The 22,392-nt window shown below is 39.7% G+C and overlaps 1 protein-coding gene across 1 annotated transcript in view; it reads right to left on the reverse strand.

Annotated features, from left to right (window-relative positions):
• htr1d (5-hydroxytryptamine (serotonin) receptor 1D, G protein-coupled) overlaps positions 1–18,840 on the reverse strand; it is a 33,918-nt gene extending 15,078 nt beyond the window's left edge. The window contains exon 1 of the mRNA XM_074692890.1: positions 18,330–18,840. The gene's annotated coding sequence lies outside the window, so the exon portion shown is untranslated. The remainder of the gene's footprint in view (positions 1–18,329) is intronic.
• Between the last annotated feature and the right edge of the window lie 3,552 nt (positions 18,841–22,392).

A 22,392-nucleotide genomic window follows, 5' to 3' on the forward strand; every position in this document is an offset into this window, starting at 1 on the left:
GAGAGCTATAGATGCATCAGCATGGCATCAAACTCTGCTGCTACAGGGTATGTCCCTCACTTTCATCAGTAAAGAAGCTTCAAGAACATTATTTTCTCACTTTTGCATTCTTTTATGGATTATTGCAAAACCCCTTATCATGCTGTGGTGTGATGTTTCTAAAGGTCTAAAGGAAGATCGAGCCTTCCAGTTTCACACCACTTCCTTTGGAGACCAGTCAAGGTCCATGTAGTAGGCAAGTCACTGACTGACAACTGACCTATGGCCAAGGCCCACACTCAGATATGATGAGCCAATTACAGTGTGGATAGCTATTTCAATACACTCAGACACTCCCTGCCTCAAAGTCCATTGAAATGCACTGAACAAAGTCCGTTTCTGTTCAGTTTTATGAGATTTTAAGTTTAAAAATGGTCAAACGGTGTTCATGTGGTACATGCAACTCCGACACAAGGTATCCTGAAAGCCTGTGCAATTTTTCTACCCTAAGGCATATCGATATCATGGGGTTTGGGATTTCTCCAACGTTAGCTAAAATTAGCCAAATGTTAGCTCCTCGCTGCGTTGTTCATCATGTCACTTGGTTTGCTGGAATTTCATCAGCCTATTTTGTTCTATTTTTTGTTCTTTGGATATCATACAATATTGTAAGCTGTTGTTCAAAAGACTCTGGCATAATATGTTAACCTCTAGGACTTAGCAACATTCACTGATCTGTAAAAGCCAAAATAACAAAGGCTGGCAAACGCTATGCTGAATGATTCAGTGTATGAACTGTAGCACCAAACAGATGGAAAGACACTCTTCGTAAAGATGGTAAAAAAGACTGTTACATTTCTCTCATATTTGAGCCAAAAAAAACTGTACTTCATTAGAGATGGTGAGGACAGGTGCAGTTTATCACGTTTGCACTGGGACCTGTAATTTTGGCTGAAGCTTTTTCAGACTTTTTCAACAACAAATTGATTCATACATCCCTCCTATGCAAAGTTTAGATCCTTTTGGTGACTTCTAGCTGATACACGATCTTTCTGTCTCTCTTTCCAACTGTGACACCTGCCATAGCGCCTGTCACTGAATGTTCAGTGTTTGTCTGAGTGAGTGAAGGGGGCGTGGCTTAGCCATAGGTCAGTTCTGTGAGTAACAAAGCACTTAAAACCAGAAACATGCTCTCTGTCATAAATAAGCCTGATTAAAACCTTTAAGGACATTTTAAGTGACTGCGCAATAATTTTGCACAGTTTTAATGTGAAAACACAAATATTTTTCAAAGTACCAGAGTGGACAGCAAATAACAAGACATCTAAAACTGTCAGAAGAAATGGCTGGAAGATTATAGAAACTAATTGGTAATGTATTGGAGAACAAACAGGTCACTTGAGGGTCGACTCGGAGCAGAAGTCCTTTATTTTTCAGGCCACATGAGCGTGAAACAAAATGATTCTTTTTTATGTGGTTGCTCTCTGGTGTGACTTATTTCTGCCATATTACTTTTGCATCTAACCACTCACTTGAGAAATACCCTGTAGCACATGTGTATGATCACCTGTATGTTTTTTAGTGTTGTGTGCACTTTGCAGTCTTTTTACTTTCCTTTGAGAGAAGCCAACAACAGATTTTCACCAAGGTGGTTGACCCAAATCAAATCTACAAGTCAGTTTTACAGATAACTTATAAATCATCAGTAATGAAGGAAGGTGGGTGTAGGTTACTACAGTTGCATATAAGCATTAGTTTAAATACACAATCTTTCATCCAAGAAATTCAACTCAAAGTTCCAGAGCTCCCATTTAACCTTTATATATTTTTAAGTTGAGCACCCATCTAAAAATACAGAAATCAGCAGCAACTGCCAAAAACAGGCCTCTTTAAATCAATCATGTATGTCAGTCATTGCAACCACAAACGGTATCAGGAAAAAAAAGAAATGTTTCAGCCATCACTTTTTAGAAATACACTAAAAAGAAAGAAGAAAGTTATATAGAGTCACTGTGCTTCTGCTGACAAAGCAGGAAGACAGTCAGCGCTGAGTAGAGTAATGTGGAGACAAATTTTAGAGTCACATTATGCCATCCTTTGTGTCCCGTGAGCTCGTGTGTTGTCAAGTCCATCTTGTACAGTAGACTGTTAACAGCTGGTATTTAAACTTGGGAGTCTGTGCTGAGTGGTGTAATAGTCATCAGTCATCATTAAGTTTTTTTTTTTTTTTTTTTTTAAGCCCTTTTAAACTTATAACAATGCTGAAGTAGTAAGATCTGCTGCTTCTCATGTGTCTGCTTGAAGCTGACTCCAGAAGCACCAGAAGTCACATACACAACAAGCCAAAAAAATCACTTACAGCAGAAATAAACATATTTACAGCAGGGAACAAAAAACATCTCCTTTCTGGATCGCTAATGTCACCATCAGTGCACACTGCATGTAGGTGAACTCTTTCTAACTGCAGTTTAGAGGATATTAAGATCCAAAGTTTGTCTAATCAGAGACACAGTTCAACTCATATGACTGACCGGCGCCCTGTAGCCGTTAATTGCTAGGCACCCCCTTGTTGGCTATGGCTGCCTTTTGCAACAGCTCTGTCTTCTTTGTCCATTTCTTGCAATTTTTTCGTCTCTTTTTTGTCATCTTTGTATTTCGAGTGGATCATTACTTTGTATGGTTCATTGTTGGTCATGGACACCAAACTTTTTGTGGCTTCAGTGATATTTTTACTACTTTTTCGCCTGTGTTTGTCTGGAGATCCTACATGTAACCATGGCTGCATTGTTTCCATGTGAACTCAGCTGTTAGCAGCCTGTAGCATGTCAATGCTAACTGGTGTAAGGCCTGATGTATTCCCACAATGTGAAGAGAGAAGGTGAGGACGTTGTGCTGGTTCTCAGGTGTGAGCTAAGAAGTGAAGACATGGACCTGTCCTTCCATCCATTGTTATTGGGAACGTAAGGTCTATCTCCAATAAGATGGATGAGCTAGCTGTGCTAGCCCAGCAACAGAGGAAATACCAGAGGGCAGAGTAGCATCATGCTATTCACAGATATGGCTAATGGAGCTAACATCAGACACCAACACCATGTTGGAAGAGCTTCACCTGCTGTAAGCAGACAGGATCCAGGAGACAGAGACTGAACAGACTGCTGAAGAAGCTCAGTCCTGGACCCTGTGGAGGTGGAGACTGGCTGAACTGGAGAATGATGGGACAAACTGTCATCATCTGTTTTCTTATGGACCTTTTTGCACTTTCTATACACTTTCTTACTTTTTTTTTCTTAATTGCTGCTGTAACTTCAATTTTGTTGTACTTGTTAAAATGACAATAAAGTTGTATTCTATTCTAGTCTATTCTAGTGTAGTATATTCTAATGTGGAGACTCAAACCACGCCTCACTTCCAATATGGCCAAGCTAGCGTAATCTGTCATTTACCATTTCAGAAACAGGGGATGGTGTTGGGGAGACTACGTCCATTAATTATTCAGTCTGTGGGGTGAACTTGCAGCTAAAACTGGACCGTGGATTACCCCTGCAGAACCGCACAGAGCTGCTTCAGTATGAGACTGTAGAGAAACTACAGTAATGCCAGATATGGTGAGCGAGATCTCAGCAGAGACAAACATGTGGGCTGATTTGATATGGTGCAGCTTGTGAACAATCTTATCAACCCACTGCAAGGTCTGTGCCAAGAACACACACACTTGTGTGTTTCACTGTAATACAAACACGATGGTGTTTACTGCGATTGGACTTTTGTCAAATCATGAACAGGAAACACTTTACTTTCCAAGAAGTTACTGTCTGTTCTTTAAGTCCTCTAGCTTTTTCTGAAATGATGGTCTGTAGTTTTTCCTTTATTATAATTTCAGACGCTTTCATCATGCATTTTAAAATTCCTTTGTGAAGCATTGTGCCATGCAAATAAACTTCATTCTGGCACTAACACAGAACTTCCCCGTGGACAGTGTTAATGGCTTCTTGTAGGATGTGTAATCAGCAACAATCTTAGTCAAGCAAGTTTCTATTTCTCCATCTTTAACCAGTTTTTAATATTTTTACAATATAACAATAAAAGCTTGTTGATCAGCATGCCCCAAGCAGCTTAGACATGTCTCAGAGATGACGTATTGATTTAGCTGTCAATTAAACAGGATGGATCCTTTGAAAGGAGCACAACCCCAGAGAAACTGTGCAGAGGCTCATTTGTAAGCGAGAGAAAAAAAATCCTGACATTTTAAGGCTAAGTTTGGAAAACAAAATTAAAATCACGTTTTTGACAGAGAAAAGGAGCTGTCAATTAACTCAACGGGCAACTTTAAGAAGTGACAGAGAGGCGCCAGCAATCTGGTGCTCAGATCACTGTCTGAAATCTAATCCCAGAAAAGATATTGGAGACTTTGAACTCTTAGCTTCATGCCAAAGTGATAAACAAAAGAGACAAGATGTCACATTCCCATCTTCACCTCATCTGCCTCGACTCAGTTATCAAATACAGCCTTTAAATTAAACACTACGAGAGGCAAGCAGTCTGAGGGAAACATTAAACCGCCTTTAATCCTCATTAGTATATGAAGGACCTGAGGATATAGGATAAATTTCTAATCTAGACTCAGACGCTCAACCTGTGTCTCTCTTGATCATTTAATTAGACACTTAGTGATTTATTTATGACGTTAATTTGCATGTGAGCGATGTAATCATTGGTGGAAGTGTGACTTCTAACACTGAATAAAATGGAGACTGTCTGGGGTATATATGAATATTGGAAATATTTAAATGAACACATTAACATTGAGGAGATGGATCATTTATTTGAAGTGGGGTTGTATGATGTTCTTGTCAGATGTAAATGTTTTACTCAGATGGGAGACAGCTCAGCGTCTTGGTTGAGAAATTTAGAGATCAGCCTCTGCAGACGGAGTCAACTCTACCATTAAATCCAGATAATTCTAGGAAACTACAACTGGGACATTAATGTCGGTGTAAGTGCAGAACAATTGCAGTGCTTTGCTTTTGGTCCATTTAACATCTTTATGATAACAGAGAGGCTGCACAGTGGCGCAATGGTTAGCGCTGCAGGCTCACAGCAAGGAGGTCACAAGTTCAAATCCCAGCTTGGCCAAAGGCCTTTCTGTGTGGAGTTTGCATGTTCTCCCCGCGAATGTGTGGGTTCTAAATTGCCCATAGGTGTGATGCTGCGCTCACACTGGCTCCAGAACAGTTGGATGTCCCCTACCACCTCTGTCAGCTCTTCAAGGGGGATACCAAGGCGCTCCCAGGATCAGCCCAGAGATAAAATCTCTGTTGGTCAATACCCACAGCTTGTGTCCATAAGTGAGGGTTGGGTACATTGAGAGCCTTGCTTTCTGGCTCAAGCCCCTTTTTTACCTCAGCTCACAAGTAATGCATCTACATTACTGCCAATGCCACCTCAACCCGTCTGTCAATATCTTGCTCCTTTGGAGGGCAGTCCCCCTTTTTCTGGCATAGAACCACTGCCTCAGACTTAAGCTTTGCATTGCTTGGCGCAAGGTCCATGCCGTGCGTGTGATCAAATGACATAATTTTAACAGCCTTGCCCCCTTATGTGGTCTTTTTCACATGGGCAAATTATGTATCAGGCACTTCTGATCATTTCTATATTCTCTGCATCTACGGAAAAACTGAAGCCCTTAGTGTCTGAGGTAAAAAACAATAATGACATTGATATGATTCATCACACAGAGATCACCAAGATAACTGTGTGATGAAGAATTCCTGGTGCAAAATTGCACCCAAACTTGGCTGAGGAGATGAAAAGTGCATTTGGTATACACCACCTCCTGCAGTTTGGAAATGGATGCTGCGCAGTGTTTAAAAGTGTTAAAGCACACACGTTCTCTCACACTGATTCTGTGGATCCTATTTCCATGCGTCATGTTCAAGATCTCATCCTGGCTGCTTCACACTTGGCTGCAGACTTCCCCAGTGTGAACAGGGGGTTAGTGCTCCATGAGGCCAATGGGACCATATCATCTACAGGAAGCAGAAATGGGATCCTAAGACCTGAACTTGACTCCCTCAGCCTTGGCTGTGCCAAGAAGCCTGTCTATAAAAGTGATGGACAGACTCTGTGATATTGAGCAGCCCTGGTGGAGTCCAACCCTGACTGGGAAGAAGTTCGACTTACTGTTGGCAATACGAACAAAACCTGTAACAACAGGCCACCAACCTGGGACATCGGTCATATACCTATAGCACCCCCAACAAGAAATCTCAGGAGACACAGTCAAAAGCCTTTTCCAGATCCACAAAGCACATGTGCACTGGTTGGGCAAACTCCCATGCCCTCTTGCAAGGCTGGTCCAGTAACTCTGACCATCAGATCGTGTTTAACATTTGTTGCTCAAGATGATGTTAAACTGAAAATGCACAGTATAACAGTGTAAGGGGAAAAAGTTAAATTGACTTGATCATTATAGACCTGAAATTAGGTCTCATTTCATCTCATCTCTTTTTCCACTGCTTCTCTGGGTCTGGGTCTGGGTCTGGGTCGTGGGGGCAGCAGTGCCTTCATCAAAGACCAGTGGCCCCTGTCCCTGGTCACTTTTACCCGCTCCTCTGAGGAGATACCACAGCATTCCCAGGCAAGTCGAGAGATATAATCTCTCCACTGTGTCCTGAGCCTGAAAGCTCTCAATTCAGAGGAGCAGCAGCTGCACTCCGAGCCTCTTCCGCATGTCAAAGCGCCGAACCCTATCTCCAAAGCCCTTTGCACACCAGACGCGCATTTTTCGCGCAAATATGTCTCACGTCATTAACATTCAACAAAGGGGGACCGCTTGATTGTGTGCCTGGTTCTTTATAAGAAAAAACATAAAAACAATTATAAATACAAAGTTTGGAGAATTTCGCTCCCAATGTGCATAGACAGGCTAGTCTAAATTCGCCTCTGAATTTTTTGCAATTTTGTGCTGTTTTTTTTTCACGTCACTGTTAGTGTGCAAAGGGCTTAAGGCTTAGCTCTGAACACCCTGTGGAGAAAGCTATTTTGCGCCGCTTATATCTGGGATCTTGTTCTTTCGGTCACTACCCACAACTCGTGACCATAGGTAACGTTAATGAGTTGAGTTGTAAGTTGAGAGCCTGGCTTCTGTTTCGGTTTCTCTGCCCAGGCTCTCAAAGGCAGACAAACATCCTCTGAGGGTAATGCACTTACTATTGACAAGTACAACACACAACCTCACTTAAAAAAGAAAAAAAATACTGATTTTTTTTCTTTAGACAAAACATCAGCACAAGTCATCCTTCATTAAGCCGCAGTCACACATCAGGCATTTGTAGGAGAGTGATCAGACCAGAGAAAGTCAGTCAGTCAGTCTCTCTGTTCCCTCTGGCAACAGCAGAACAATCTGAAAACATGCTGGATGGAGCTTGGAGGATTGTCCACTGACCAATTAGGGATGGCCTCTTTCTCTTAAATAAGATAAAAGAACAAAAGTAAACCAGATGTTGTTAAATCCTTTCAGAAAGTACTGAGATATGGTGCGTGGAGTTAACACTAAAATCTAATCAGTACATCTCGGAGCAGACATCCGGAAACACAGGTGATCGTTATTACAGAGGCTTCCCTGTCATGTGTTTTGTTTTGTTTTGTTTTTCCGCCTCTCCAGCGTCTCTCCCTACAGGCCTTTTGTCAACACATCAAAGATTCTTGGTGCAGACAGCTCCCTCCCTTGACTGGCTTTGAGTAATGGAAACAGGCACCTTTCAACTGGCAGCTAATCTGGAAACACTGACCGCTAATGGTCTGAGTGGCACGGCTGCTGCTGTGAGAGGCTTGTTTAGATAGATGGTGGAAACCTTTATAAGCCAGACTTACATACTATTACAATTTACAATCATGACTTCCATCTGTAGAAATCAGTTTTATTTGAATGGTTGTCAGGTCTGTAAATTGGAGAGGCGTTGCAGGTGTGTTGATGACATTAGAAAAGTATAGAGGAGGGATTGTCAAGGGAGCTGAGATCAGAAACGGTGAAAATGAATAATGCAGCAACAGTTTGATCAAAGAAAACAAAAACACATAGGTCTATGAGGTAAAATCATCTCACATAAAATGTTTCCCTGAGACAGTGTAATAAAGTGGATTGGTGTATGAAATGATGATAAGGAGAGAGGAAAGAGGGGAGGAGGAACTTGTTATGGCGACTGGAAGACTGCCTTCCCTCACTGAGTTCAATCCCCTTGGAATAATCGTGCCTGTAAATCCGATGGGATTACTGCTGATACAGTCTCAGTTTTCAGTGAAGCTTTAATTCAGTCTGAAGAGAAACTCAGCAGCGTAAACAGTGACCAGAGGGTTTACTGTAAGAAGTGAGGCATTCAATGAAATAGAGACTATGATGGTAGAGCTGGAGCCCATTAAAACCAGAGCTCACAAACAATCTGTTTCAGTTTACTCTACTTTCCTTCCAGATGTGACACAAATTTAGAGTAAATCTGTTTAAAAGCTGAATGCTTGTTTCCATCAACGACAGGGATCTGATTATTTGGATTTGTTTCCAAGTTTAGACAGTGGGAGGTCATTGCTAAAATACCAACAAACCATGGCAGAAAACAAAAGGGTTCGGAAAACATTATTATTTTTTTTTAGATATTTCTGTAAACATCAAACATCAAACACTTTCAGACACATTTTTTCTCTAGCTTTTAACACAGTTATTGACTGTTTTATAACTTCATTTAAAATATTTATATCACAAAGCCTAAATTGATTAAATGGTCAAGTATCAAACCAATTCTGTTTCCCATTTTTGCTTTTACTTCTATACCAGATTTACATAAAGTAATTGCAGCTGCCCATTCCCACCATTGAAAAGTCTTGATAATTAAAAAAGTAAAGTCAGTGGGTAAATATTAATAAGTAAGCATTTGTTTTTCGAAGTATTGGATGAAAAGTGAAAATAGTGGTAAAAGATTGAAATAATGAGATTAAATAATTTATTGTGAAGACATGAAAAATTGTTGTTTAATTCATGAAAATGAGAGAAAAAAAAAACACTTTTAGGAAACTACTGAAATCTGCTAAGCTCATAATTAATCTGCTCTGTTACATAACTATGACTTTATCATTGAGCTATAGTATATTTTTTCTCTTAAATTCAACTTTTTAATGCATAATAATTGGATGGTTTTCATATTGTTTTCTAAATCACTAGAATCAAAATTTAAATTTGACTATTTTAACTTGCAGAATTGTCCCACAGATCAAGCTTTTTTAGCACTAACTGCTGGAAAAATCTGACAATTAAAGAGTGAAGTACTTGTGTGTTTACCTGTAAGCTTTATATTGTCCCTGTGGCTCCCTAGTAGTGGCTTTACATGATGTAAAGCTTGACAAAAACTCACCCTGATATTTCATGAAACCTTTATTTCCACTTCTGTCTGTGAGGCTTTGTTTTAGCTGCTCTCTTTAAGGCTACCCTGTCTGTAGACCCCTTCTCTCTGATTGGCCAGCCCTCTGAAGGCCTAAAGGGAATGAACCACTTCTGACATCCTCATTTTTTGACCTCATAACTTCGGGATGTCTCCTGATCTAGTTGTTTCGAAGATCTGATAAAGATCTTGCACAATTTTTTTTTTTTTTTTTTTTTTTTAAACAGGCTCTTTGGGCCAGTAAACATGGGAAAGCATAATGCCCCCTCTTTAACCGAAAGTCATTATAAGGGAACCCCATTATTGGCCCTTTTAGGCTATTGAGTAAAAACTACAGGGTATGTAATAGAAGTTTACCCCAGGTAGATTACACGTTTACATTTAATGATATATTTTACAAACATGGCCAAAAATATATAAAAAATGAAACTGCAGTTCTACAATAATTTCTGAGTCTTGACCTTAGGTCCAGGAGTTTTTTTCTATTTTTCTTAGTTTTGCCATGAAACATACTGAAATAATACCCATACCCTTTTATGAACAACCAAAGTGAAACTGACATCAAAGGAAAAGGACTGTCACTGTCTATATGCATTTGCAGGCTTTTATGTTAGACTTCAGCAGTGAAGTCTCCTGGATATTAGGAGGAAAATCTGACAACAGAAGCTCCAAGTCTTCTCTTGGCTGAGCCAACATGGGATGATCAGCTGAGCATACAACAAACATGCTACATGCACATCTCCACACATCTGTCTCTGTTACGTCCCTTATCCCTGCCCATCTATCTACAGTCAGCACCTCCTCATGATTAATTTAACGTAACTCCAGATCTCATTTTATCCTGGATTTGTGACATGGTGCAGTCTTATCCCTTAAGTCTTCTCACTAACAATGTCCCTGCCTATAGTTTGCTCTCTGTAACACATGACCTTTCATCTTAACAGGTCTTTAAGCTCTACATCCAACTGAAGGATTGCTTTGGGCTCAATGTTATCATGCCTTGTTGCTCCAGCTACATGCTGGTTGGTCATTCGGGATCTTAAAAGGCCCAGCTGTTTTTATGATTAGAGGCCTCATACTGTAATAGCAGCTGTTTCCTCTGTACAAATAAAGTGATGATTGGTATGATGTTATGATCATATCCCACTCATTCAGCTCAGTCCAGACCTGCGTTTGTGTAGTCCTGTGGCATGGAGTTGAATCTTCTCTGGTTTAATAGTATTTAATCCCCTTGGTGTTAACAAATAAACTATCTGCACCACTTTAGGGGTCCCATCAGAGATCTCTACTTGCTCACGTGGAAAAAAAGTTTTAACAATCCTGCTGATATTATAGGGGCAGTAACAAACAACCAATCTCAAACAGTAACAAATCTCCCATCAGATCATTAACTCAGAGCAAACTACAATATGAGAAAACAACAAAGAGGTTATTGCATAATTCAGACTAAAAACAACACAGCTACAGCTGCCAAATTCAGGAGGAACAACTGGCAAAATAATCATCGACTCATTAGTGCACCACAGATCTGACTTTAATAGCACTGTTTATTCCATTAAATTAATTTGTTGCTCAATGTGGCATGTTTATGGCAGTTTTAGATGCATTATCTCTGCTGCAGCCCTCGAGCTAATTAAAGCAAATACAAACAGTGATTCTAAGCAGAGAGAACAATTATTTCACACCTTTTAAACACAAGAAGTGCAAGGCCTTAGTGCTTTATCAGTCTCTGTGTCGCATATGCACAATGAATATTTTTCATAGTGCTGATTCATGTTGGAAAACCACATGGAGCCAAAAGAATTTTGGAAATGTAAGACTATGGAGCAACTTCCTGTTTAATGTTAGCTTCTAAGGCATCCATATCCTTAGCATGTCAACCTTATCTACCACAGAACATTGCTTCTGTTATTTGTACTAAAAGTAATGATGCATTAAAAAACTCATGCTAGCTGCAGTGACACCTTTGGCTGGGATTAGTTTTTTTTTTTTTTTTTTTTTACAAGGACACAACTTCCCATGAGCACCATCAAACAACTTTCCTAAAGACGTGGCATTTTCCAAGACGTAAAATAAATGGTGGGCAGATCTTTTTAACACGACTTTTCTTTTTTCAAGACAAGCTTATGTATTTAGGTCACATAGCTCTACAACAAGCTAACTTTGTAAACTCAGTTTGTAGAGTAGTTTAGTTTCCAGGACTATATGTTTATTGTTACTTACAGCCTGGCGCTCTAAGACGTGTCTGTAATGTGAAATGTTTGTAAATCCATCTTGTGTTTCATCAGTGCACGTCTATCAACTCCAACCTCACCAAGCAGAGCTGACATAACCTCACTCTTCATTTTATTGATAGACTCTCAAGTTTGAACAGACCCCTGCAGAATAACTGCTGACTGTGGGTTGGAATGAACATTATCACAAACAGCTTAGCCCTTTTAGCCTTTAGCTTGTGCTCTATCACTCTGCACTGAAAAAACAGTTGGACCATCGTAAATGATTGCTTCAATTGGTCAAACCTAAATAAATTAAGTTATTTTAAATGAAGTTAATAAGTTCAGTCAACATAATTAAGTCAACTGAACTTAAAAATTTGATTGTTCTCAAATCAATATTTTGCATCAGTCTAACTTAAGGTTTTCAGTTGTTTCAACTCAATAATTTGCAAAACCTCAAAGTCAAATCTGACGAGGTGTTTTTATACTTTATTGCACTCTAAAAATGTGACAAGTTGAGCTTACGTAAAAGAATCTAGGAAAACAATTGCACTAAAAAGCTTAGTAAATATGACTAATAGTCTTTAGTTGAGTTCACTTTATGTCTATTTATAAAGTTTACTTTACAGCCTATTGAACTGACTCATTTCAAACTGTGAATGAGGAGGGAATGCATATTAGACCCTTCTGTACATTGAGATGTTAACCTGCCATAAGCACAGGCTTTCTATGCTCCACATGGCATGGACCTGCTGTCTGTGCCCTGTGGCATGGACTTTGTATCTTTAAGCGTGTTTAATGTTTTATATGTAAATAAATACAATGTTGATGAGCTAAAATTACGATTCAGAAATGATAAACAGGGTTTTGTCTTCATTTATATTCAAATTAACATTACTGAGAGAGAATTTTAATTGCAGCCCTCACTGCTGTGAAGCACAGGCAGCCAGGCAGCCAGGACAAGCAACCTATGCTGTGAACCACAGACAGCCAGCTGGTCCATGCCATGGAGCACAGACACGCTGTCCCTGCCTGGTATCTTAATGTGCATCAGGGTCTCATGACCACAGCATTCCCTCCTCATCCATGGTTTTTCCTTTTGGTTTTGCAGATTATTGAGTTGAAACAACTACCTCTTTTCATTTGTTGTAGCAAAACAGAATTTCAAGTTGATATGATCCACAAAAATACATTGGAAACCGTCACTTAAAAATATTGAGTTGGATTGATAAAAAAATTTACATCACTTCAATGATTGAAGATTCCCTTTTTACAGTGTGCAGGTGGACATGTAAATGATTTGATCTTCTTTCCTTATTGCCCTGCCATCAGCCCTCATTTTCAAGCCTGATATTGACATTTTCTTGTGACTGAGACCATGTAATTACAGCTTGCTATGATACGTCAAAGTGCTGCACAAATATATGTAGGGGAGTGGGGAGCATTTCAGCAGAATTGTAAAGTCTACTTCACAGACGCTGCTCCACCATCTGCTCAGCTGTGAGGCTGCTACTCACGTGTTGCACTACTGTAAACAGTAGAGTTCAAACAACGAAAAACATTGTGTTCAGTTAACTCAAGTGTTACAGCCTGTTTGTTGTGCTATTTGCTGGAGAAGACTCTGGAAAAATGCCATTTTGTATTTATCTGCTTCTTGTTCTCTCAGTTTTGACTCAGTCCTTGCCGTGAGTTGCCTCCAGGAAGAGTTGTAATAAACTCCAGTCATGCATTGTCAGACCAAAGCAAATATGGAGTACATTACACTCTGATGTAGCTACTGCAAGTTTGCACTTCACTGATAACAGTGTGTGCATTTCATAGATCAGGTAGGTCTACTGACTGTTTATGACAATAAAGATGCTCTGACATCAGGGGGATCATTTGTAAACCATTATTATACAATTTATCCAATGTCTTGTTTGCTTTTTTTTTTTTTTTTTTTTTTACAACAGAAGCACAATATCAGTCCAATCATGACTTCTTAGATTAAAATGACTGCTGCTCTGGCAGATTTTTACCACTTGTAGCTAGCCAGCTCATCAAGCTAACATAAGTTTGAGGAGATGGTGAAGAGGGTCATTTCAAGGTCAGTCTTGGTTATTTGCAAGAATCTAGTGAAAGTCTGTGAAACATTCATTAACAATACGCTACAAAAGCCTGTTTAAGATTTTGCTGAACAAAGGTAAGCAGCCTCAACAGCTCTTTGAAATTTGAAATACTGTTGCTTCAAATACTCAATTCTGATTGGTCAAAACTTGACAGCAATGGACTGTTATTTTTAAAGGTATGTCTCTTATCTCAGACTTCAGCAGACACACAGCAGTCATATCAATGTACAGAAACGAGTGTGACTGTTTGACATCTGTCTGGCGAGAAGCACACAGCAGAGAAACAGGCAGGTGAGTTTTCAGGCGTATGAGCTGTAGACTGTGAGAGAAATGACAAAATCAAAGGTGGTACATCAAGTGCACATTAAGTGAAACACTTTATGGGTGATGGCTGTGTTTAAGAACTGTTAAATTGAAAGAAAATGTCACAGGCTCTGAGAGTAATGAGGTAGAACAACTCAGTCAGGTGCAGCACTGGGTCTGGTCACCTTGTTTTACTTCACTGTCAGAGAAAATGTTTAGGTTCTACGGTAACAGCCAAGACAGCTAGTTTCAATACATATTTTGTGTAGTTCATTGTTTAATGCTAAGTTAGCTTTGAGCTACGATGTTATTAGATATTATGGACACAGTCTTGATCAGTGAGCATATCTGACTACTTTAAGTGAAAGAAACAAACGTGTTTGGATCAATAGAGTCATCTACAAATCATTAGTTGATGTTCAATTATTAATTTCTTTAAGACTAGCTGTGTGATAGCACGAAAAATGTCATGCTTGCACTGTGTTTTCCTTAGACCCTGGGAAAAGTGAAGGGATGCTACCTAATCCTTTATGACTGACCAAACCAAGTCTGCCAGGGTGTATCGTAACTTTAATAAGACATATAGACTTGTGTCCATACTAAATAAATTGCTAAAAAAGTGCAATACGCACATTTTTTCTGAACACAGAAATGTCATGGTGCAACATGCTAAAAATGCAATATGAATGTGTAAATTCTGATTTTTTTATCTGCAAAAAGAAAAATCAATCCATCTTTTCTGGTTTCAAATCCACCAATAACTGAAACTTAATAAGCAAATCCACTTTGCGCTATAGTGCTAAAACAACCTGCGTACACAACAATATGACATAGAACAGTAAGTTTTTGAGGCATCCTTAAGATGAGGGACGTGTCTATTTAGAAATGAATAATGAATTATCTGGAGATGCCGGTTTGGCCTGGTAGTTAAGTTTCACTTTCTTTGGATGGAGGCTGGGCTCTCCGCTCTCTGTTTGATGCTCTTCCTACTGTTCTGTTCTCTCAATGAAGACATAAAAACCCCCAAATACAAAAAAATATCTGGTCTTCTCAGCTCTTTAAGTTTTTTGGTCATCATAAACCGTTGCCAAAGATCCAACTTAGCCATTGAATCAACGGCATATTCTACCCAAGCGGCAACCTTCAGTCTAAGAATATGAGACAATGTGGAAGTGCTAAAATCTGCTGTTGAAGCTGGCTCTGGAAGTACCAGAAGTCACAAACACACCAAGCCACCAAAAGCAGTTTTTCAAAGCAGATATTAACCTATTTACAGCCTGCTTCAAAAAATGTCTCCTGTCGAATCACTTATATTACTATCAGTACAAACAAACTGTATGGGGTGGGGGGGTTGTAACTGGGAGGTTCAGAGGATATTAAGATCGCAAGCTCACCCAATCAGGGGCACAGCTCAGGTCATGTGACCGACAGGCACCCTATAGCTGTACATGAAGCCTTTGCCACTACCAATATGGCGGCTATAGCTGATGCACTTCATTTACTTCATTTACTGTTTCAGAAACAGACGGGTGAATATGGGTGAAGATGGGGAGACTACGTCCATGTTTATCCACACAAAAGCCTGCACTGATGCACCTCCTCAAATGCAATAACATGTCAAAAAAACGCTGTTCATAAGCTCTGTGACTGGCCCCTTGAGTGGGACTGTGCGTCTTGAAATAACTTTGCCAGAATGACCACACAATGACAGAACATCAGATGTACATTTCATCTCCTCTGATGTCTCATTTCTTGTCACAGTTTCCTCAACACTTCAACTTAATATGCTCAAAATCGCTGCAAAAAGCAAGCAGAAAACATAACAAGCCCAGCAGCAGTTGATCTGATCATAGAGACGCCAGTGCTTCCAAGGAGTAAGGCAGAGCGACGAAGACACATCATCAAAGAAGTATGGAGCGCTCAACTGGGTTGGCCACCTCGATGATGATGGGTCAAACAGGCCTAAAGATACTAAGCTAGCTAGCTACTCAGCTAGCCAACCAAACTTTCCAACATAGAAAAACAACCTTTTATCTGTTGTTGAATCTTCTGTCTTTTTAATTTGATGAACACAAAAAAATGACTGCAATTCAAACTTCCGCTACATTTGTATGGACTCAGTCCATTTTTGATGGTTGTTTGATGTGGCTTTCTCTCCAGATTGAGGTTGAAGTGATGATATTGTGGTGAATTTGATTGTATTTCCTTTATCTTACAACTCCCTGAAGCAACACATCTTGACTTGTTTCGGTCTGATCTCACTAACCTACGGTCCAGAAAAGCAAATTGCCTGCAGGGAGATTTCTGGTTTTTAAATTCAGCTTGGCTGTTCTGGTGGTTAAAAAACTAAATCACTCAAGGCAAGCGACAGAGGGGGAGAGCACTGAGGTTATTTATTATTGTTATTACTTTTTTATTAGTATTCCTAAATGTAAAATACATTAATGAAAACACAGCTTTTCTGTGAATGCACTCGTGAAACTACCATCATTAATTGCCTCTTCCTACATCAATTATTAAACCAGAACTTCATCTTCTGCCTAATGAGCTACAGATGAGCTGTTTTGTGATACACTCCCTCTCTAGTGCCCCAGATGAAGGAAAAAAACTCATCACTGTGACAGGAAATTACTATTCAACTATTATATAATCCAATATGTATTGTTTCAAATTCTATAAATCCAGTGACGTTGTTAAATAGGCAGTAAGAACAAGAGTTTCTGTCACGTAAATGTCGATTCCTTCTTAATACCCTCCGTCACACCCTGATGGTTGAGATGCATGTGCGCAGGCTTGTAAGTGTGTGTGTGAATCTTGAGTTGCATGTGTGTGTGTGTGTGTGTGTGTGTGTGTGTGTGTGTGTGTGTGTGTGTGTGTGTGTGTGTGTGTGTGTGTGTGTGTGTGTGTGTGTGTGTGAAGCAGGTCTTCTTAAGTGCTGGAGGATGGGGAGAGAAGTGTGCCAGCATGGGAGCAGGAGAGGAGAGGAAACCCCCCTCTTTAAGGGACATAGTGTGCCATGAAATACCTTTCATCAGAGCACAGTGATGCTGATTCTCTTTGATTTTTTACTCAAGTTCTCACACACTTGAGGTGAGAAGAAAAAGAAAAGGAAGGACCTGAGATGTGTTCCTGAAAACCTGAAGTGCACAGAGGAAGGAACATTTTCTCCCACTTGAAATGAACTCAATGCTGAGGCTGCTCACCTCTCCCCATCACTTGCAGCTTGTACGAAGAGGGGAAAAAATGCTCCTACATGATTCCAACATTTTTTTCTTCTTTTTTTTCAGAATAACAATCCATTAAAGTGATTTTCCCCCAAACAGCCAATTAGAACAGAATGATGGTAATAAAACTGTTTGCATGGCACCAATTAACCACAGCACACATGCTTAACTGTGTCCCTGAGGAATATGAGTGTTATTTGTTGACCTATAATCAATATCACTGCGAAATTCCACTTTCCTGTCCCACATTTGTTACATTAATTCAGTTGCATGTGCCACGACTGGGCGCTGGGTTTGAAGCAAATGTGCTTAATATTCAGTTAAGACTTAAAATCACTGCTGGTCAATGAGTAGCTGCTCTTCAGTCATGCTCCTTATGCAACAGTATAATCTCTATTTTCCACCGAAAAAAGCTCTCTACCTTTTATCCGTCATCAGTCGTGTGTTCTTACAGAACATACCTGGATGAAAGTCAATGCAATGTGTCTTTGAAATGTTTTCATGTTAGTCCAAATTAGTCTATCAGCTCTCACAAAGCTGCATTGAACATGCTCTATTAAAAGAAACAGGCCTGTTTTAAGCTTTAAAACATTTTTTTTCTCTAGATCAAGTTCTTTTATAGTTGTCTCCTCACCAAGCAAATCAGTTTTGGCACCTTCTGTGCAGGTTTGTCCAGTTTTCTCTCAGATATCTTGTACTCCACGTCACAATCAATCTGCAGCTCTTTTGACTTCCCAAAGACCTCACTGCTGTTTTTGTGCGTCCCTACACCTTATAATGACCTTTTCATTATCTGCTTTGTGAAATCTTCCTCACCGAAGCTGCCTCTATAACAGTCTTTAGGGGCAGATAAGTGACCTTTATCTGCTGTGTTTCTTCTCTTTGTGACGTTTGTTATAAATTCTTTTACCAGCTATAAAAAAAGTTCAGCTTTATCGCGTGGAAAATGATTCTTCATTACTGTGAATTAACCTGTCCTGCGCACTGAGACCCGTGCGTAAAGGTAGCGGACTGCTCATTAGATTTCTTGGGTTTCTTCTTTAATAGGAAGGAAAAGATCATCGCACTTACCATGCTTTTCCTCCGGTAATTTTTCCTCACATCTCTTTTGGAAACAACTGAGGGACAAAAGGAATCAGAGAATTCTCGCGGATCCGTCTTTTACGCACGTCCAGCTCGAACAAGCGACACAGAGACCGGTTACATTCAGACAGTAGTGGACAGCTTCTGGAGGTGCAGCCGCTCCACGTCTCCACGAACAGGAAGCGCGTGCGTCAACATTGTTGCCAAACGCATTCAAAACCTGCCATTTAAGATGTCCAGCAAGCTCCGGTCCATGACACCCTGCTCACATGAAACGGTGCTCAAAAAGAGACAGCTTTTCATAGACTTCGGTCACACAAAAAGCGTGGAAAGCGTAAAAGAGATCCATCAGATCCAAGAAGGCGCTGCTCATCGCGGATAGTCTCCGTCAGTCCTTATCCTCCCAGGGAGGAAGACTGAAGTGGACGTCATTTAAACGGTTCAGATCAGCGTTTCTTCAAGGTTTAGATGAAACTGGCTGCACGGCAGACGCACGTGCGGAGAGCGCAACGAAAGGCGCGTGGATCCAAGCGGGTGAATTTCCTTTGACAGTCCGCCCTGCAGGTGTTACAGTAGGGGTAGAGTTCCACAACACAGGGGGCAGGGTTCAGGGGGTTAAGGGATGGCACTCATCCACGATTTTTTCCTCCCTTACTACATGTTTTCACATCCAAGAAATGTCATATTTTAAAATATTCTACCGGGTTTATAGTCTGATCTCTATGAGATCCCGTCTAAACCTGATTTACATTTTAAAAATACATGTATTTATTTATTTATTTATTTATTTGTGTCGCTGTCATAAATGCATCAGGATCTCTTGTAAATAAGGTCCTGATCTCAATTGGATTTATCTGGTTAAAAAAATGCAAAATGAGGACAGTTCCCATGTTGTCTTGATTTTTAAGTATTTTCAGTGACTTTATAATAGGCCTAGAATGACCCAGAGTAAACCTATCCACTATCAAATCTTGATTCTCTTCCATGCACATCTGCACCATGAACATTTTTTGAGCTCCAGAGAACTTACAAGCATTTGTTTCATCAAATTTTCATGATGTAAAAAAAATCTTTTCCTCACACATTACTCCTCCATTGAGGCTTCAACGTTTCTGTGCTGCTGATGCAGCAAACATTATCACAGGGAAATGTGTGTGGAAGTACTCATAATCAGTAATGCAATGCAACATGACTACAAATGAGGGAAAGTCCCTGTTTGAGATTCTTTATAGCTCCTTTTACACCATCAAATTCAAGACAGCCCGCCCCTGAAATACTCACACACTTCTCTCACAGCAGGAGACGTCATGTCATGATGCAAAAAGAGCGCTGAAGTGGTCAGTGTTCTGTCTGCCATTAGTTTTACTCCATCTAACAGAGCATGTCAGACTCACAGCAAAGCTCAGCTCGACGCTCATGTGAGAACTCAACAAGATACATATTCACCAGCTGCACCTCCCTGCTCCCTCATGGTGAATATTTCAGACTATCACCTGTTGCATTCACACGCTGCTCCCCTTAAACTTCAGAAGACAGAGCGAGGTCAGACTGAAAAAATTCAGATGTTTGCATCCATGCGCAGCTCATGTAAACAGAGTCAGGAAAATTTCAGGAGTTTTGAACATGTGTGAACAGGGCTAAAAACGTTTCTTATTATTTAAAAAAAAATATATATATATATAAATATATATATATATATATATATATATATATATATATATATATATATATATATATATATATATATATATATATATAATTTTTTTTTTTTTACTTTTTTAGTATATTTTTTTAATTTAAAAATTAAAAAAGATTTAAAAAAAAAAAAAAAACTCTGCTCAGGTGATGGAGCAGTTTAAGAGTTATGGAGAGAGCTGAAGCTTTCGAATGAGCTCCTCTTCATTTCCAAAGCTGTTTGTGGCTATTTTCAGTTTTGAAAACTGAACTCTGTTTCTGAAAGTCTGGGAACTACCAGCAGAGAAAAAAAACAAACACAAAATTCCACAAACGCTAGACTAACACCTGAGCCATGCTCCTGCTCCTTCCTTGTGAGGTATCTACTGAGATTCTGCTGTGGCGACGATAATGAGCAGTCACATAGAGTATCAGCTGCCATTAGGAAACCATGTGGACCCCTGGGGAGCTTCTGTTGGGATGGAGATGGGAGAGGACACCAACTAAAGTGCACAGCTTCAAAGACAATATACATTAAAACTAGCCTGTGATGTTGACTTTGACTGTTTCTTCTATAAAGCTTCAAAGTTTGAGCACACCTCTGCAACATAAACACGCTAACAAGAGGATAAGGGAGTGCTGCAGTCAGTGTTATGTTGTAATACACAATTAAGGCTGATGTCAACGTGTGTATGCCTGTTGGTATCACCTTCCTTTAATCTGTTCCTCTTTCGTGTTACCTCGATCCTCTAACTGCTCTGTTTACCTGCTGCATCCAGGATTAATCCCAAGAGAGTTCTCTAAAAATCTTTACTTCTAACTGAGAATGAATGTGTTACATATGATATAAATGTTCTGCACTGATTCCAAAGACAGAGTGCACTTGTTAGCTCATTAAACACTTTGATTGAGCTGCTGTTTTTCCTCGCCCATCTTCAGTATATTTTATCTTTAATTGAATCAATACCAGCTCCTTGAAAGCCAATTAGTGGGCTCTTGAAGTATAAAAATGTTAATGGAGGAAAAGAGCACACCACTTTCACACATGTAGGAACACACACGTACACACTCTGATAAACTTTATGTGCTGTTTTAAGTGGAAATTAAAAGTGCTGATGGTCAGAGGGAGGATTTGTCTTTGATCTGTTCAGCTCTGAGAGGTGAAAGTGACCACACGGGAACAAATAAAGCACCAGATTGTTTCGCAGTTTAGCTCTGTGAAACATTTCTCTCTAAATGAGGGGTCAGTTTGTGTCTGAGCCACTGGTTTTCTGGCAGCTGCTGGACGTTCAAGGCTTCAGTGATTGATTTCTTCTTGGTGTTATTTTTCAGAGAAGTGTTTCTTTTACGCCACTTTGAGGAGTGACAAGTTTTTATTTTAAAGAGCGGAGTGGAGACGGAGATATTTGACATTTTGAATGTTTTCGTCTCCTCACCGAATAGGTCAAGCAGTGGATCTGAAAATACTGATAACAGAAAAATGTCATTTCTTGAAGTGTCATCAAATGTCACAAAACTCATATGGCATGTGAGAAATATATAAAGTCTTCGCCTTGTTTGAAGTTCAATTTAAACCAGAGGTCTTCAACATGGGGTTTGCGGCCCCTAGGAGGTCCGTGGGGGTATTGCAGGGGATCCATGGCATTTTTGGTTGTTTAGACAATTTTTTTGGTATTTTTCAGATAATAACTAATATTTTTAATTTTTACTCGTGTTGTCTCTGAACACAGAGGTCAAAGATGAAAACACTTAAACACCACATGATGCTTCTGAATGTAAAGAACACGTGTTTGAATTTGGGTCTTGACTGTCTGAGGATGTGTTTGTTTGTGTTTCATGTTGCTCAATGATGTAATTGAACTCCTGTATGCTGTCTCGTGCTGGCTGGGTGAGACTGTGAAATATTTTGACTGACCCTCTGTTAATTTGTCTGAATAATCCCATTAGGATGGGTCATTTTTTATGTTAATAATCATACATGAAAATAAAATGTGTTTTCATTCATTAAAAAAAATCAGGAGTGCATGTACAAAAGGATTAATCTGTGTCATTAAGCAATGTGCAGTTATTCCAAGATAATTTTGATCCCTCACTGATGTCCAGTGATCCCTGGATAATGCAGCAGCAGTCACACATTTTAAGAATTCTGGTTTGGTTGCTTTTCTCTTTTATGGCTAAAATACACCAGAAGTGTCTGCAGTGCATTTTTGTTCCCTTACTGCAAAAGGACCAAATAGGTTTCATTCAAGTCGCTGTGTCAACTCACACAGGATCCCTTCAGTTGCAGTACGTCTGCGAGGCTGGTTTGTCGTGTTGCAGGAAATACACAGCAATCCTATGTTTGACAAATGCAGAACTGTGACGCAAAAATTCAGCG

The sequence above is a fragment of the Halichoeres trimaculatus genome, unplaced genomic scaffold (genome assembly GCF_033239565.1).
Source record: "Halichoeres trimaculatus isolate MK-OKI-2021-1 unplaced genomic scaffold, fHalTri1.1 fHalTri1_scaffold_17, whole genome shotgun sequence".
Classification (NCBI taxonomy): Eukaryota; Metazoa; Chordata; class Actinopteri; order Labriformes; family Labridae; genus Halichoeres; species Halichoeres trimaculatus.